The sequence below is a fragment of the Paramormyrops kingsleyae genome, chromosome 16 (genome assembly GCF_048594095.1).
Source record: "Paramormyrops kingsleyae isolate MSU_618 chromosome 16, PKINGS_0.4, whole genome shotgun sequence".
NCBI lineage: Eukaryota > Metazoa > Chordata > Actinopteri > Osteoglossiformes > Mormyridae > Paramormyrops > Paramormyrops kingsleyae.
The window spans coordinates 27,797,757-27,817,027 of NC_132812.1; the positions used below are offsets into that span (position 1 = coordinate 27,797,757).

General features: G+C 43.4%; 1 long non-coding RNA gene across 2 annotated transcripts; it reads right to left on the reverse strand.

Annotated features, from left to right (window-relative positions):
• Window positions 1-18,305: 18,305 nt before the first annotated feature.
• LOC111857176 (uncharacterized) lies at window positions 18,306-19,033 on the reverse strand. 2 transcript variants are annotated; one of them, XR_002841313.2, is made up of 2 exons: window positions 18,706-19,033; window positions 18,306-18,504 (listed from the first exon to the last, which is right to left on the reverse strand). It is a non-coding gene; the product is annotated as an uncharacterized lncRNA (long non-coding RNA). The 2 variants fall into 2 exon arrangements; XR_002841314.2 differs by having other exon boundaries at window positions 18,306-18,509.
• Between the last annotated feature and the right edge of the window lie 238 nt (window positions 19,034-19,271).

The window sequence follows — 19,271 nt, forward strand, 5'->3', positions numbered from 1 at the left end:
TAATGACTTTATTCCTTGTGGTGTTTTGATCTGAATGGCTCTTCTGTTTTTGCAGTGTTCTGTAGCGTGACGTACAACTCTTGCTTCAATGTTAATTTGCATTTGTCACTGGTGTCACACTAGAAGCCCTGTCTAGCAGCACCTACTGTAAGTGGACTCCTTGACAGCTGTATGCTGCTGATATATTATCTGTCTCATTTGTTCATCACGCTGGACAAAATCATCTGGCAAATAAACAAACGTAAATGCAAACTTTTTTTTCTAGAGTACCTACAGTGCCAAATAATATTTCAACAGTTTTTCAAATGTTCTTGCTGCCTGTTTAAGATGCATTAAATTCCTACCTTTATCTGGAAAGTGATAAGAAGCAGGAAATCGTAAAAATTGCATTTGCCTTGAAGACTATATAGCACTACAAAAACAATCCTGTATTTTGACCTGAAAACCATAAAATGTTGTCTGTGGCTGGGCATTCTTCATTTAGCCTTTTGGATAATGCTGACAGTCACAGTGGACTGAGTAACATAAGTAAGGGTTCTGCTGGAGATTTTGGGCCTCATAAAAGCATATCATGTCGGGCTCCCAACCCGATCTAATTTAATTACGTTCCAAATTTTTCAGGGCTCCTGTCACTTAGCAGCCCTTGGAATCATCAGAGGTCAAGGGGAACTAAATAAGACTTTATCTCCAGCAAGGGTATCACAAATACACACACACACACACACACACTTTAGCATACATAGGAATGCAGACTGCTTAACACGGCCCTCTGAGAAACAGTGGTGAAGTAGTCAGTATTACAGAGTGCTCTCAAAAGTTGCATCAGTCTGAGGCCCTGTTTTGAAGAACACAAGCTGCTACAGAGTCAATCTAATCAACTTTACACTGTCCTGTGCTGCTTATTGTGGTATGACTCTCCAGAGAAAACAGCGTGAGAGAATTCAGATGACACAGGAGGGCCCTATGTCACTCTGAAAGACACAGAAAATGCCAGTTACCTATATGAAAAAAATATCTTGATCAATAATACGGTACTCTGGCCCTTCACTGTGAATCCGTGATTTATTTTTTTTAAATGGAAATTATTTTATTTGAAATAACTGCACATAGAAGTGGCACAGGGGCTCTGTGGGTAGTACAGTAGACTCACATCTCCCAGTCTGTTAAGTCGATTCAGCCCCCTGGCTGAGTGTGTGTGCAGTTTGCATGGTCTCCTCATGTTTATGCGGTTCTCCTCCAGGTACACTGGGTTCTTCGTCCAGCCCAAAACGGTATAAGCACGGCTACCTCTAAACAAACACATTCTGATAACTAGAAGCACTTGGCGGCCTGGATAAATCCACTTACAATGGACCATGTGTGTATGGAGAAGAGCAGGATTTGCCACTAGAATTCAAATGAAATATTCTGAACATGCTATTGACATAAGTGATCTCTTTTGCTGTTCAAGTTAACAATGTCCAAGAGACTGCAATTGACCTAATGTGACTCCCTTTTAAGCATGATCTGTAGGTTACCTGGACACGCATGTGTAATTATGTGAAGTGTGTCCCACTGTCTATGCAGAGGAACTGAGGTAAACCTGGAGAGGACAGGGAAAGCGTGCCTGGAAGAGGCTGTGAGAGACAGACAGCTATGGAAACTGACAGCAGGCTCACATGGCATGTGAAACTGAGCAGCCTTTCACAGCACAACCCTGACATCATAACTGTCCCATCATATTAGGCTCTGGGCTGCAGTGGGTGGATTCAGGGCTATGGATTTGATTCCCAGCACCAGCTACACGTTTGTGTGGAGTTTGCGTGCTCTCCCCGTGTTTGTGTGGAGTTTGCGTGCTCTCCCCTTGTTTGTGCAGAGTTTGCGTGCTCTCCCCACGTTTGTGCGGAGTTTGCATGCTCTCCCCGTGTTTGTGCGGAGTTTGCGTGCTCTCCCCGTGTTTGTGCGGAGTTTGCGTGCTCTCCCCACGTTTGTGTGGAGTTTGCGTGCTCTCCCCATGTTTGTGCAGAGTTTGCGTGCTCTCCCCGTGTTTGTGCGGAGTTTGCGTGCTCTCCCCACGTTTGTGTGGAGTTTGCGTGCTCTCCCCACGTTTGTGCGGAGTTTGCATGCTCTCCCCATGTTTGTGCGGAGTTTGTGTGCTCTCCCCGTGTTTGTGCGGAGTTTGCGTGCTCTCCCCACGTTTGTGTGGAGTTTGCGTGCTGTCCCCACGTTTGTGCGGAGTTTGCGTGCTCTCTCCATGTTTGTGCGGAGTTTGCGTGCTGTCCCCACGTTTGTGTGGAGTTTGCGTGCTCTCCCCTTGTTTGTGTGGAGTTTGCGTGCTCTCCCTGTGTTTATGTGGAGTTTGCGTGCTCTCCCCATGTTTGTGCGGAGTTTGTGTGCTCTCCCTGTGTTTATGTGGAGTTTGCGTGCTCTCCCCATGTTTGTGCGGAGTTTGCGTGCTCTCCCCGTGTTTGTGCGGAATTTGTGTGCTCTCCCTGTGTTTATGTGGAGTTTGCGTGCTCTTCCTATGTTTGTGTGGAGTTTGCGTGCTCTCCCCGTGTTTGTGTTAGTTTCAACCATGTACTTCAGTTTCCTCTTGAAGTCCAAAACCAAACTGTCAGCTAATTGTCTTGATTTAGATGAAGGGTAAGTACAAAAATCTTTTTCTGTCTATTAAGGAAAAAATGCATTTCAGACTAGTCCAGCTGGCTAGTAGCAAAAATTCTTAGGTAACAGCCCTGTGTGTGATGCAGTGTCACTGAGTGTGTGCCGTACCATGGTGTGGCATTCTGTGCAGAGTGTCCCCTGTGCTTCCTGGGATAAGCTCCAACCTCAATGTGACCCTGTACTGGGTAAGTGGCTATGGAAGATGGATGGATGGATAAATCAATAGACCCTGAGTATTTCAGGACAAGCCTGAAAAACTAGTGCACATAAATTTAAATGATAAGCCTCAAAAGACGCATAAAGGCGTGCCATCACCACAGAATGTGAATGAATGTGTCAGGGCACATGTTACTTTGAATAATGCTCTTTTAATGTCAAATAAATTGGGGAAATTATAAGAAATTATGCCTGCTATGTTATTTCCGAAAGCTGTTTATTGTGCATGCAAAGCAGAGTGTGAACAGTTTGGGGGTGTAGGAAATTAACAGCAGGCCGGCACTGCAAACACGGCCTGCGAGGGAGAACAGGCCTCCGTCAGACTGTTAAAAGGCCTCGACACCAACACGTTCTTTTTTTGTGTGTGGTATGTTGCCTTGGTTACTCTCTGTGGATGGAATGGTTAACGAATCTGGGTAAGAACTGCATCAGGGTCAGGCTCCACATCATCATGCTTTGCTTATAGACTGAATGAACAATGCAAAATATCCAGCAATTTCTGTTCCTTTTAGACAATTCTGTTCACATACATCAGCTTCTGTTCACAAATTTATGTGCAGCGCTACACATTCTATTTATTGCCTTCAAACTACAGTCTGTGCTCATAATTATTAATTTGCTTAGCAGATGTGTGGAAACTACAGTATTTGCAGTCCATTGGGCATGCTTGTGTTTTGTCCCTTCAAAGATCGTAATTAATGAACTGTTTTGCAGTGATTGAGCTGCTGATTAAATGAATTCCATGATTTAACCACCTTAAATGGAACATATTACTCCGTAGCTATAATTACTCTGTTGCATTAAACCTAATTTGTTAATTGTTATTAGAAAATTGTTAACGTGCAAAGTTCCCTTTAATGGAAGGAAAAAAAAGACGAATGAATTATTATGAATCAATTACTTATAGCCGAATGAGTTGTTCAAGAGCTAAAAATGACTGTTGTTAGTCCATCTTCTCCTTTAAGGAATGCACTGTGATTTTTTTTTTCTTTTAAATGGCTGATTTATACATGAGAAATCATGATGGTTTCACCCCTAATCTGCATCAGGTGGTTGCTGTGAGTCTGCATTCAGTGACAAGCTAACTGCTGTCTTGTCACACAGCTAACAATGGTTGCAAAGGAAAAATAATTTGCTACTGTGCCTTCCTCCCACGGGCCAGAAATATGAAGCTAGGCCAACTGGTATCTTTTAACGTGCGACTGTGCGTGAGTGTGTGCCCTGCGATGGGCTGGCATCTTGTCCAGGGAGTGTCCCTGCGCTTTCTGGGACAGGATCCAGGCTGGCCGTGACCCTGCGTCAAATAAGCAGTTTTAGGAAATGTTTGGATGGACAGATGGATTAGGCCAGAACAAACTTCACCGTCTGTTTGGACAGAGACTAGTAAAGTAGCTTAAAATTTAGACTGTGTGGTCTACAGTCCTTAGTATTATATACCTAAGTAATTATACAGCCTTAAAAATTAAGAGACCACAGCACAATTTTTTGTTTCACTCATTTCTCAATTTATGGGTGTGCATCTATGAATAATATATAATTTTTTTGCAAACTGCAGCCTGGGTCTTCTCTGTTTCTCATTAATGAAGGGCTTCTTCCTGGCTTTATGGGTCTTCAGTCCTGCTTCTAGGAGCCTGAAACACACTGTCCTAGCAGTGCACCTCACACCTGCACTTAATGTTTCCCATTCCTTTGGAAGGTCACTTGATGTCATCCTACGATTCATGAGAAACTGTCGGATAAGTTGATCATCTCTGGCATTAAAAAGTCATTTTCGCCCATTACATGGCTGGGTTCTGGTCGTTCCCAGTATCTCCTGCTTCACCTTATTCTTGTGTAATGTTTTCTTAGAAATTTTCTACCTGGAGACGACCTGCTGCTCAGCGTAGCCTTCTGCCAGCAGAACCACGATAAAACCAGGATTTAAAAATGCAGATTTGCTAAAGAATATAGAGTGGTCTCATTTTTTCCCCTGGCTGTGTATATCATTTACGAACTGAATTTACAGCACCTTCTTCATGAATAAAATTCTTGGAACAGAATCGCAAAAATTATTTTAATTTAAGCAGTACCTCCAAATCTCAGTGCCGTTTGTGGTTTTGCCTCTGTAGAGACTCGTGTTTTTGCTGTTTGTTCTTTAACAGAATTATCAGGCCCCGCTGTGAGATTTCCTATCTCTACGGTAAAAAATCATTTTAATTAGACTGCCCATTGACCTTGTGTTTCATTTAATGTGTCCGGCACAGTCCTGCCCTAGTCTGGGGTCTTTATTGTAATGGAAAAAAACAAGTGTTGACCTGGAGCTTGGTCCTTTGGTCTTATTTAACCTCGTCTGCAGCACCGAGGAAATATATCTGCATCGCTTGTAGGCTCAGGGGCTGGTTCACATGATGCCGCTGCTGACCTGCTGAGGCACGGAGACCGACAGGAGCATTCTGAAACACATTCATTACCGAGACACCTAGACTCATTAAGCTTCCAAGACGAATTGCTTCAATAAGCGAAGCTTCCTACCACGTGGGCTTCATTCAGGCTAGGACAGGCATATTAAGATATAGCAGCAAATATGTCGTTGTAAGTTAATTAATGCCTTTGCATTATTGACAGGGAATTAGATGGAGCACCAAGTGAACTTCAGAAGTTGGAGCTTTGCAAAGAACTTGCGATACTTATTAAGAAGGAATAATACAATGCATCGTTTTCCAGAAATGAATGAATGATTGATTCTGCTGGAAAAAGAGCTTTTGTGACCGCAACAGAAGTGCTTCAGTTAAATGGGCTGGGGCAATTTATGCAACAAAGAGACTTGCGTGTGTTTGATTCGCAGAGTTAAGTTTCCCGTCCTGGAGAGCGACCGGTGTACCTCCGTATGATGAACAATCGATGCGATAATCACTTTCAGTACGGCGCCGAGGTTAAACGTGATTTCTCTAGAGGATCCCTAAATGACGTTAGTCCAGACGACATGCAGGCTGCTTCTCCTTACTCTGTCATCACTTCTCCTCCACGCTTACTCTGTAATCTTTTCCACTGGCATGAGCACCGAGTTGCCCTAGAGGGGAAAACCTGTCAGCAAAAGTGAGACGCGTCTCCTAATTGGGAGACCAGCATCTGCTGCGGACTGTTGGTATCCCCGGCTCTTTATGCCTCGCTTCTTACACTTGGTGACTTTAGATTTTGTTGCTGGCTCACGCAAAAAAAAAGCTCCTTCAGTAGTGTCTAGGAGAACAGTTACTGAAGCCTGAGGATAGATTGCATCACTGTCTGCAGCAGCCTGCTGTGTAAGACGACAGACGCCTACCGAATATCACACGCTCACAGATAATCCTTAATCTGAGCAATGTGTGTTTGCCGGATGATTACGCACATATATATTACGCACATATATTAAACAAGCATCACTATCTTGATAAAACACCAGACATCACTGCTCATAAGCCTTAGAAACACATTGTTTAATATGAAATCTAAGATGTGTGTCATTTTAGTATTTCTCCTCATGTTTGCGGCTTGGTTGGCGAAAACACGCTCTGCTCTTCAGACGTTTCAAACATTCTTTATTAGTGGGGAATTTGATTTTGCAAAATAGGAAAAAAATGGTTAGCCTGAGAAGGAGAAAGCCCTTAGAACAGAATATCAGCCTCGGTATATGACAGCAGGCAGTAAAATGGTACAAGGCGTGACCAGGTCACATCAGGTCCCCGTCACCACTTATCTGGATGTGTCGGAACGTGAGAACGTAGAGAACCGGCGGGTGTGTGTTGAAAGAGAAGCTTTGCCGCATTCTGTCTATCTGTGGGAAAAAACAGAATTATGTCCCCTACAGGTGCGTCTGGATCCCATGGTCCGTTGTGGGGTCAAACGGATAATCCGCCATCATTCTGGGCAACTGCTTCAGAGGCCCAGCTAACAAGCAGAACGGCGCCATCTGTATCCTCTGCTTTACAATTTGCCAATTAGCTTCAGAAAATATGCTAACAAATCTGCCACATTCTCTTTTTAATATGTAATTATGCTCACAGTTTCCATTGACAGGGAAACAAAACTTCCGTATGCAACTATGTTTAAAGATAACAGTTGTTCTTAATAATAATAGAATTTTTAGGCCAATGTTGTACAGAATAAAACAGGTATCTCAATGTATATATAAATAAATATATAGAATGTTTCTGAGATTCATGCATACTGCACTCCACTTGAATAGGAATACCAGATTGTATCAGCAGAAGTGTTTGTGTCCTCTTTGAGTTTGCATTCAGTCCTCTTTGTTAGAGATGTATAGAGATGATTGAGAGATTGTGCATTTGAGTCTTTGCCTATTTGTAGTGATATATAGTGTTCATTTTAGATAAAATAAATGCAGCAATTCTTAAAATATGCTATATATTTGGAGTGTAGGTTAAACCAACGCTTCCTTCAAAGATCCATCCATCCATCCATATTTCAATGGCTTGTTCACCACATGGTTTTTCCTGTATTATATAAAATATGTTTCTGTAGAGGTTTTTATTATTTTGTAAGATAAAACATTGTAACATTTTACTGGATATTTTTTAAATGAAACACGTTTTTTGGTTTGCTTCTCTCGATATTTTGTAGAAGTATGATTACTCGTATAATCTTTTGTGCAGCCTGAATAATTTGCATAGGATCTGTTGTTGATTTTGAAAGAAGGTTCTCAAATTGACTAATTCAAATGTCATACTAAGTTTTGGTTTTGTGCACAACTGTTGTAATGGCACCTTTCCCTTTGCATAGCTTTAATACATAAAATGTGCAAATGTTAATGACAATTGTTCTCTTGGAATTTTTTACGGCAATGATTTTTCTAATAATGCCTTTTCCATTTTTACTAAATTTACTATTATCATATTTTGTTATCTTATGACATAGCAAACTAACATTAGAATAATTATAGGTTAATGCCATTAATTTATAGAAGGCAAAACACAGCTAATTAAATGAACCTGCAGCAAGGTTTGACATAATATCAGCATAATTGCTCCCATTCAGAAGGGTGTTGGTAGAATATCTACCCGTCTTTATATTGTGTTTGATGGGTTTGTGTAACAAATTGTTTTTTTCCAGTTTCAGACAGGAAACAATGAACAATGTGTCTCACAGTTTCTACTGGATTGACATTTAACAAACATGATTCGGTTTCTATTTTATTCCATGTCGCACTGTAGGGTTAACTGTTGAATAACAGTAATACTCCACACAAAAGTATAACACCAACAGCACACCTCCATCACAACTGTGTTATTGACAATAATACTCCATTCAGACTGTAGTATTAACAGCACAACCCCATCCAAACTGCAGTATTGAAAGACATACTCCATCCAGACTATAGCATTAACAGTAGTGCCCTGTTCAAACTGTGATATTGATAGCAATACTCCATCCAGACTATAGTATCAACAGTAATACCTTATCTATACTGTGGTATTAACAGTAATACTCTACCTAAGCTGTAGTATTAACAGTACTACCCAATCCAAACTGTGCTATTGATAGCAATACTCCTAATAATCTTTGCTTCACCATCAGTCCTGTTCATATGTTTTGCTAGAGCTTCAGGAATTACAAGAAGAATTAAACGATTAATCATACAAGGGCTTGTGTGGACCTGTGCTTTCTCCAATCATCTCGAGGGCTGCTCATTCCGCTGTCAGGATCCTGCAGGATGCCGCCATGAATTATTTAAGCATCACATGAGCATCGGGCGAGAGGCAGCCATTTCCCTTTGTGGTGCTAAAAAATGCATTAAAACCACAACAGTTTTATCTGTCAGGCCATCCTGGGCTTGGACAACCACATAATCAAAGAGGAGGCCTCCTGTTGGCTGCTGTGCTGCGCTGAAGTACAGAGGAGGCGGCTAGCTGTAAACTGTCAAACGGGAGGAATACTCACATGCCTCTATAAGGCTTATTGCATCTGGGGCAGAACAGGGGCCCAGCTTAAACCGTGTGTGTCTGTGTGTGTGGGTCATGTATATATTACATCATGTATATATGACATTGTGGGGACTAAATGTCCCCACAATGCGATAAACACTTTGACGTTGTGGAGACCATTACTTTAGTCCCCACAATAAAACTCTGTGACTGCATTCAAAAAACTCAAAATTACAAAAGTCTTGTATCTTGCTTGGATGCTCATGGTTCACATTACAGCTGGCTATGGGTTATGGTTGCCATAGTTGGGATTAAGGTTTTGCCAATAGAAATCAGTGGAGGGTCTCCAAAAAGATATGAATGCAAACGTGTGCCTGACTTCAGAAAACCAAAGTTTATGGAGAACTTTTTGTTTAAAAAATGAATGAATAAAATTTAATAGTGGTGAAATGTTTTAGTGTGAATAACCCCCGGCCCCAGGGCAGAGCCTGGACACGCTGGAGAGATTATATCTCTGAGCTGGCCTGGGAACGCCTTGGGATTCCCCCGAAGGAGCTGGAGGAGGTGGCTGGGGACAGGGAGGTCTGGGCATCTCTGCTCAGACTGCTGCCCGTGACTGGATGGATGAATGGATGCACTGCAAATGTTTTTTGTATACCTTTGTTTTTGGGTCAGTGGACTTGATAATGTGGAAGAGAGAGCCAGTAGGAGGTGTGTTTATGTATCTGCAGGTGGGTGGACACGTTACACTCTAATCACTGTACAGCCTGCCCTGTAACACTGACAGGCCGGGTGGCTGCCCATGGGGAATGGCTGCATTATTGGATTTCTGCTATTTTCGATGGAGGATGATCATGAAGACAATTCGGTCGGATGTCATTAGCATTCACGGCTCAGCAAGCGTTCAGATGGTTATGCTGGTACACAATTTATGAAACCTTTAGCACTTTATATGGTTTTGCATGTTACGAAATTCCTTATTTTATATATAGGCCTCATATTTTCATTTCCTGGCCTCTTGATCACTGCTTCTTTACCGCGGTGTCTAACGTAACTCAGGGCTTCGGCTAATTTAAATAACATGCATTTTTAAATGTGTTTTCATGAACAGATCAAAGGCAGACTTCTTATAGCCGTGAGAACAGCCACGCTTTAAGTCTCACAGCATCCGCACTGCAGTCATGAGAATTGCCTTCCTGAACATACATGTTCTTCACCGCTGTCTGTGGGTCATTCAGTCTGCTAGCACATTTCATAGCTCTTTCTGCTTCTGGATCCCTGCCTCCTTGTGGATCTTCCTCCTCCTTATCTTGCCTTAACAGTGATAAACACTTCAGAAAATTGCCTGCATTATTTCTGCCAAAAGATGTAACATATGAGAATAATACATCATCTCACCCCTAAAGAACGACATTGCCAATAAAAGAGTGGCCATTTTATTTGGAGAGAAATATCCAGTGGTGTTTTTTTATCTGTTGATAAGGGCTTATTCATTTGTTTGCATCCATCTTCTCTAAGCACTTGTCCTGCTCAGGGTCACGGAGGGTCCAGAGCCTATGGGTGCAAAGTACGGAGCAACCCGGGATGGGGCACCAACCCATCGCAGGGCACAAGGCAGGGAACAACCCAGGATGGGGCACCAACCCATCACAGGGCACAACCCAGGATGGGGCACCAACCCATCGCAGGGCACAAGGCAGGGAACAACCCAGGATGGGGCACCAACCCATCACAGGGCACAAGGCAGGGAACAACCCAGGATGGGGCACCAACCCATCACAGGGCACAAGGCAGGGAACAACCCAGGATGGGGCACCAACCCATCACAGGGCACAAGGCAGGGAACAACCCAGGATGGGGCGCCAACCCATCACAGGGCACAAGGCAGGGAACAACCCAGGATGGGGCGCCAACCCATCACAGGGCACAAGGCAGGGAACAACCCAGGATGGGGCGCCAACCCATCACAGGGCACAAGGCAGGGAACAACCCAGGATGGGGCACCAACCTATTACAGGGCACAAGGCAGGGAACAACCCAGGATGGGGCACCAATCCATCACAGGACACACTCACACAGGCAATTCGGAAACTCCAATTAACCTCAGCATGTTTTTGGACAGGGGGGCCCAGATTACCTGGAGGAAACACCCCAACAACGAAGGGAGAACATGCAAACTTCAGACACAGGCAGCCATGGTGGAGACCTGAACGCTGGTCCCAGAGAGGGGAGGCAGCAGTGCTAAGCACTGCACCACCAAGCTGCTCCTAATTTGTTTGCATGTTTTTCTTAAAAAATTTATTTAACTAAATCTACTGTGCAACACCATCTGGGTGTGAGAACTGTATGTGCTCTTCAAGGAGCTGCTTTTATAGACACCCATTGTTTCGAAGTAGGTGTGGATTTCCATAGTCTCCACAGTTCAGGACAGTGTGGCGTCGTCCATGTCAGCACCCTGGACAGCAGCTTCGGCTCTCGCTTCACTTCCTCCGCTACGTGTGGGGAAGAGGCACAGCAGAAGCAGATGATGGTTCACACCTGCGGCTCCTCAGGCATCTCAGGGGGCCGCCAGGGGAGAGCGGGCTCCGTTTGCTCGACCAAGACAATCGGCTTACGCTTACCGCCGCCGGCGCCAAGATGGCTGCCAGGGCCAAGCGGGCCAGCTTTCGGAATCCAGGACTCACCCGTGCAGGCTGCTAATCAGCCCCAAATCAGCCACACTTCAGGTGTGGAATAAAAAGCTACCTGAGAACATACCCACTGCCACAGCGCTCTGATTTCCCAGGGGCCACAACAGGCAAAGTCAAAAATGTGAGCTGTGTGCAGTTATAAAAAAAAATGTCTTTTAAGCAATTAAAATGAGCCAGTAAGGTTTAGATTTAAATGATGCAATGCTCTTTGGGAATATCCCTTGTCTGTATAATGAGAAAAGGGAAAGAGGATTAAAAACACCTTTCATTTGAAGTATGACTACGAAAAATGACTGAATTTGAAATCCACCAGTGTAATGTTGTTTTGGATACATTTCACGATTTTGGTAACAAATTTAAGGTCAGTTTCTTTGTTTTCAAGAGAGAGCGGAGCCTGTTACACAAGTTAGATTTTTCCCATGTGTTATACGGCAGGAGTCTCTCTCTGTGCGGCCTCCTCGCTTGGAACACTTACGTAACACATTGGTCCTTCACACATTCTTCAGATCTCTGGCCCTGAATAGAGTAAACTCTCCAGGGGCTGGATGAGTTTAATGACTGTATTTCTCAGAACCGGCACACGTAAGTTTATTTGGCTCTGAACATGCCATCTGTCCACATTCTTCTCAAAAAGATTCTGCAAGCAGCATGTGTGCTGAGGACCCTAGAGAATCACGAGTGAAACTTCAGCCCAAAGGGCCATGTGCTCTGGGTGAAGGCCACATGCTTCTGGCTTGGGGTACTGTGTGTACGTAGGTGTTGTGTAGGGACAGTTGGACTGGTATGCTTGTGATGTACTATTTGCATTGTTTGTCACTTTGGACAAAAGCGACTGCTAAATAAATAAATGTAAAGCATTATAGTGAAGGCTGCATTGAAGCTGAGCTGTGAAGAGCTGTGTATTACATTTAGTCAACCAGAGGACATGTGGGTGTTGTACTGGAAGGCGACTTTGGTGAAATGGGAGCAAACCAGGTATGTAACTCAGATGACAGACAAAAACCGTCTGCATTTATCAGCAATCTGTGGGAGTTCAATGCTGGCAAACTTGAATATGGAAAATGTCGTGTTTTAGCCTTGAGTGAAGGCAACTCTCTGCTCTCCTTAGTGATTTCAGACAATTATGGGATGTCAAGTGGCTATACCAAAAGATGAGCAACAAAATTGGCTTGCATGTTGTGTCACTGTAAGAAGGTTTCAAGAAATATGAAATGCAATTTTTAATGCTTGTTTTTATTCTGCACTAAACTAGAAATATAGTCACTCCATAGGATATTTCCGCAAGATTATATATATATAAACACAGCAATGCTATTTTATATTAAACAAGAAGAGCTCTTATGTTTTTTATTATTATTATTACCCATCCATCTTACAACCATTTACCCAGTTTTGGGGGGGGGGGATCCTAGGCAGCTTAGGCCACTAGACAGGGTGACACCCTGGACAGGATACCTGACATTATTGTTAATATGTTAAATGACATTGTCTTATGCTAATGTGATAGCAAAAAGTGATTTTTTTTTTTGTGCTTTCCAATGCATAGTGTTTAAGGCAGCAAGGCTAGTTGACAGGGTGCCCGATATCATGCTGATGTTACTTTTCATTATCTGACAGGTAAAAGGTTAACTGGTGATTGAATCCTTTCTTGGGTCCCGGCAGACGGCATTAATGACAAACAGCGGAGAGATGCAGATCGCATCAGTGGATTTGTTCGGTTTCGCCTCCTGACATTTCGTCCGCCGAGATTGAGCAAGAGCGGGAGCAGGCTGCTGAGTGGGCGTGAGCGTGGGGAGATGGTACAGGAAGTACAGCAGATTGGCTTGGGAGGAGGCCCAACGAGGCCGCGACCAGCAAATATTTACGAAGAGGGATGGATAGCGACACGCTGCAGTGACGCTCCGGAATGTGTATTGGTGAGACCGCTATCTGTCTTCCAAAAACCCATCATGCTGCAAAGGGTCACGCCCTGGAAGCAGAGACCAAAAAGCCCCGGAGCCCTTGGACTGGGATGCCGGCCTATGGCACACGCACACATATTGACACACTACAGGCAGTTCAGAGACACCAATTCCCCAAGCCATATGGTGGAAACGCGGGGAGAACATGCACACGCACAGACTCGGGGGCGGGATTCCATCGGCCCTCCCGGGGCTGTGAGGCAGCAGCTCTACCCAAGGAGCCACATGTGTAATATTTATCTTCAGCGGGTCTCGGAAAATGTCCTCTTAATAATGAAATGTAGCTCATGGGAGTTTTATTTACACAAAAATGTTCTGAGGGTAGAAGGAAAAATGACTGGTTGAGAGAGATAACCAATCATATTGTAGAGGAGGTGGGTCCAAGCAGCTAGAGGAGGCAGGACCAACCAAGATGTCTTGGTCCCACCTCCTGTAGTTCATTGGACCCACCTCCACTACAGCATCATAAGTTATCTCTCTCAACCAGTCATTTTTTCCTTCTGCCCTCAGAAACATTTTGGTGCAAGTAAAACTCCCACGAGCTGAAATGCACGACACTGAATATTATGAGCATAACTAGAAATCAATGACTTACTGGGGCATTCTTGTGTCTCTCATACCCAGTTATAACTGCTTACATTTTCTGCATGATACACTGTCAATGAAATGCAGGTAAATCCAAGTATAAACGATAACATGAATTTGTTCTGTGTTTCAGAATATTTGTTTTGAGTTGTCTGATAATAGATAGTTCCCTTAAATTTGCAGTCCTGATGTTTGTCACACATATACATACGTACAGGGGTTCCCAACAACACCAACTTAACACAAAGCCAAGGTCCATAGCTTTTTTTTTGGGGGGGGGGGCTGTCCATAGCTTTTGGGGTACGTGTGTATGGGGGGGCATATATCACATTTGTATTTTTTGAGTCCGCTAGTTGGTTTCTAGTTGATGGACAGCAAATCACAAGTTTGATAAGCAGTGCAAAGTTTTCCAGGTGCTTTACTTTCAGCAAACGGTTCGTTTTGGACATTCATATGTTCACATGACAATGGAAGGCATGACCTGCAGCTAACACATGACTAATCGGTGGAAATCAGCCTCATTCTCTCGGTTCTGTGACAATACTCTGTGATTCTATTATTCATGTTACAGTTTAGATCATGGACGATTTACGAAACGCCCTAGAGCTCTGTTGAAATGAGGCTTTGTGGGTGTTTCTTAGCTCGATGGGCTCTTTACTACTCGCCTGTGGTTGTTTTGACATATTGATAAAACTCTGTTATTACTGCTGAGCATGATGACTACAGACCATAAAGTGTTAATTTAGGGTGCTGGAGTTCAGATCGCGCTAAGCGCGGAGTAATTGATCTGAGATCGGTGTGCGGCATTTCATTGTCAAATCATTATGATTTGTGATTAGATCAGCACAGAAATGAGGTTTTATTGCTAAGCAGTAAAATGCAGATAGCAAATATTAATCTTATCTGTGTAACCCTGGAAAGTGGGATATAGTACTTGCCAACAATATCCAAGAGGAGTAGCAAGTGTGAAGTAGAGCAGCATGTATATAAATATATATATGTATATATAATATATAACATGAACACATCTATATTTTAAAATCATTCATTCTGTATTTCCTGGCCTCACCTTATATTCCGGATTACCTCATGTATAATTTTGCACACAAGCATAATTTAAATTCATATTTATAATTTATTTATAGTCTATTTATAATTTATTGCATTTACTTTGTTTGTAAAGTCAAATTTAATGGAATATATAAAGAGGGAATTGCTATTAATACAAGTACAGAGACAGAATTTCCTCAGTAAATATCTAGCTTAGTGTCTGTGATTATGGTGTGACCGGTGGGGGGGGGGTGTGGGAGGCATATTCATTCCCTCTTGAGAGAGTGTCGATTGTACCAAACCGCCCACAAACCTCGGGCCTGCCATCCAGACATCCACAAAGTAATTATCCCCCGGTCACTGAATTGAATAACGGCGTGCATCTCTATAAAAACGAGCGCTTGTTTTAACTTCCGGAAAAGTCCACCTTGATGTGTTTTTCCTCTTGTCTCCTAAGACAAACCCCACCTTCATGTCCTCATCCTGCAATCACAAGCAAGGCCGTGTCTTTCTACGGCTCCCATGTTCAATATGCTAGCACTAGCAGCCTTTTTAAGGATTCCTCTTCCCCGCTCACTATCCTTCTCCCGGCCTCCTCCAGGAAAGCCCTCCGTTTCCCCACCTCCTTACCTGCTCTCCCTGCCAGCTGTTTTCTCCGCTCTGGCATCCATCACAGCGGGTGAAGGCTCACGCCGCCAAGCTAGGAGGACAGGAGCAGGAAAGCGGGTGGTTTTGCTCCATCTCCTTCTCACCGTGACCATCCTGGAGGGGAGGAACAAACTGTTTCTGCCAGATGCGTCACAGATGAAGACGCAAATGGATCCAAACGAGCCCCGGGCGAGTTATTGTGCTTGGATCTTTTAAGAACCACACTCTCAGTTTGAGAATTCCATACATCGCAACAGTCCAGAGCCAGGGCTGTTTCCCAAAACCTTCGTAGTGTTATGATAATCGTAACTTAATGGAAAACTTAAGTTATCTGAAAACACGGGAAAGGGTATAAACGACAATATAAAATAAACATGACGGACCTAGACGTCTACTAATATGCATGTGTACGATGGACAAAATAAAGCATCATTAGTTGTAAGCAGAGCATCTTTGGCTAAGAAGCCTTGTGAGTGTTGCCATTAACAGCAGAAGCAAACCCAACACCCCCAGAATTATCAGGGCGTCAAAAATTAAACCTCCAGCAAACGTTGTTTCCCCAAAACCGCCCTTGTTTACCTACAACACGGATGCCTGTTCGCATCTAAAATTAGACAAACATGGAGAGCAAATTAATTTCAAATTGATACACCGATTACAATGTTTTACAGGCACAATATCAGGATAACAGAGGAAATTACTGTGCAATGTTTACGGGGTTCTAAAACAGCTGAGAGCACAAGAGAGGCGGACGACCGCAGCGTGAGGAACGTCACAATAACAGAACCCCCACGCGTGCTGCGATATCCGATCTGCGGCATCATCACGCTTCCACGGTTCTGGCCTGGAACCAGAAAGCCTGGTGCTGCTGCAGAGGGCTTCAGTGCTTCTCTGGAGGAGGATCCATGCTGCCTGAGTGCTGCCTTCATTCCTCCTTATAGGACGTCACAGATCACAGGCCTAAATGAGCCTTTTCCAGTCAGCACCTCCTTTATGGCTCATTCATTGCTAGAAACATTTCTTCCCACACAAATGATGACTTAAACTGGACAATTTATAATATAAGGTACTACATTTTTATCTTATATATAAACTGTGGTCATTTCTTTACTGTAGGCTTACCTTCAGTACTGAACAAACTAGTCGCAATAAAAGTATTTTAATTGTATGAAAATATATGTGATATATAATGAGCTGAAACTCAATCAGTGAGTATTCAACTCAGATATCAATCAGGGATAATTATGGCCAAAACATATATGTTGTCATGCTTAAAATGTGTATAAAAATACATGTTTCAGGGCTTTTCTTATCTTGATTTACTCAACATAAAAATGATCAGTAATAGAAGCAGAAACACATGAATACACTGATCCCCAATATATTTTTCCCATCTGCCCATATCTATGGGAGAAGGTCAGACTGAGCGAAGCAAATATTCATTCTCCCTAAATTGAGGCAGAGAAGCACCTGTGACACTATGGGACACGTTTAGTTTAATTCATTATTGCTTTCCCCAACTTTCAGGCTTAAGCTGAATATGTTGAAAGTAAAACTTTGAACAAACTGCAAGCTGCGAGGTTTGTACCAATATGGCGGGTTTACATTAGATACAGCGTTTACATTTACATCTATTCATTTAGCTAAAGCTGTTGTCCAAAGTCAGCACAAGTGATGCATATAATATACCACAAGGACTCAGCTGTCGAGGAGCCAACTTATGAAGGCAGGCCGCTAGGCTGAGCTCCCAGTGACTGACCAGTGACAAGCTGCACATTGTTAGAGCCTAACACGAGAGCGGCGAGTCACATAAAACAAAACGCGGACTAGCTTCCTACAAGACAAGTGAAAAATTCAAGAGAATAGCATCCAGCACTGTCCAGTGAGACCGCAACCAAGAAAAGGTCAGCAAAGACACAAAAAGAGGGGCCGGGGTGGGGGGCTGATGAGTGCAGAGGGGGGATGAGTTTTGGGAGGTTTATTGAAGGACAAATTCCCAGGGATGTTACGTGGGGAGGTTGCCGTCATACACAACTTAGAGCCTCCTTCCATTATGTAAAACAAATATCTTTACACAGTGGGACCTCGGTATACTATGGAATAAGTCCAACTTGGTATACGTCCTGTTTGGAATAAGTCCAACTTGGTATATGTCTGCTTTGGAATAAGTTCAACTTGGTATATGTCCTGCTTCGACGTGAATATTTTTGCTTGGTGTACGACCTTTGTCTGGAATATGACTCACATGCTAGAACTTGTATGGGTCAAAATGAGTCACGACACCACGCGCTACCCTTGTTTGCCTCTTGAGACAAAGCCAGGACTGCCCAGCAGCGTCAGTACGCCAGTTGCTACCATTCCCACGCTATAACTCGCTTTTCTTTTATTTCATCTAATCGCTTTTGTATTTATGTATTTTAGTATTAAGCAGTGTTTAAATTATTTTATACAACCCCTATCAATGTACAATATGCCAATAACAATAGGATTTTTTTTCATGGGAACGTTCCCTTTATTTCTTATGGGAGAAATCCATTTGGTATACGTACCATTTGGTATAAGTCCAAGGATCTGGAATGGATTAAGGACATACAGTATACCGAGGTACCACTGTATTAGGTTTGTACATTTATTGGCTGTTGAGATTCCGATCACTTTGCAGTTATCCTCAAACTTACGAGGCACAGACAGTCTCTTCAGCAGCAGTACTTTGGACAGTGGAGGCTGTGCTGGAAAACACACACACACAGACGGAGCTTCGCCTTCCACCGGCGTCCTCAGATGTGGCGCAAACTCTGGCAAAGCCGTAAGTGGCTATCCTCGCAAAGGTAGAGAGAGGAGCACAGCATTACTCATCAGCTCTGACAGCCAAATGATCCGAACCCACGCTCGCTTAACTCCGCCTGTCGGATCCGCCACGGCCCCCGCCCGTCTGGGGATGCTGCACCGCCGGGCACGGCTGAACCTCGGAATTTACTTTAGAAGACTATAAGAGTTACTTTCTGCTGTACTTACTTTTTGCTGCACTTCAGGACGGTGATGCTACAGGAATTGCTGACGGTGTAAATTGTCTGTTAAAAGCACCGTCTCGTATCAGAGAAAGTCTCATATTTAATAACATAATACTTTCTGGCCATAAGGAGAGAACGCCTGGTCGTTTAATGTCCATTTCAGTCAGCCTGCCACTTCACAGTAAAGGCCAAAATGCAGCCGTTTAATTAAACTCCAATGTACTTGTCACCATTCTTGTGCCTATACAGGAAAATACACATAATAATGATACATTATGTTCTGGTAGCAGGTTGCATTTGTCACACCCACGCTTTTGCTCTGCTGCTACGGAGTATGAGCTGGGGGCTCGTGTTTACCTTCCCTGTGTCCCTCATTAAAGTCTCCGTGGTTACCTCACCCTTTTTAGTTAATTGGTTAATTACCCTGCTCGTTGCATTCCACATTCCTGTGCACCTCATCTACGTTTTAGCTCCTGATGTCATTATCCTCATGTTATTCACCTGTGTTGCTGCCCTACTCCGCATGCGCCTTTCCTCACGCTCGCGGCTCAGCATTTTCACCGTCTCCCT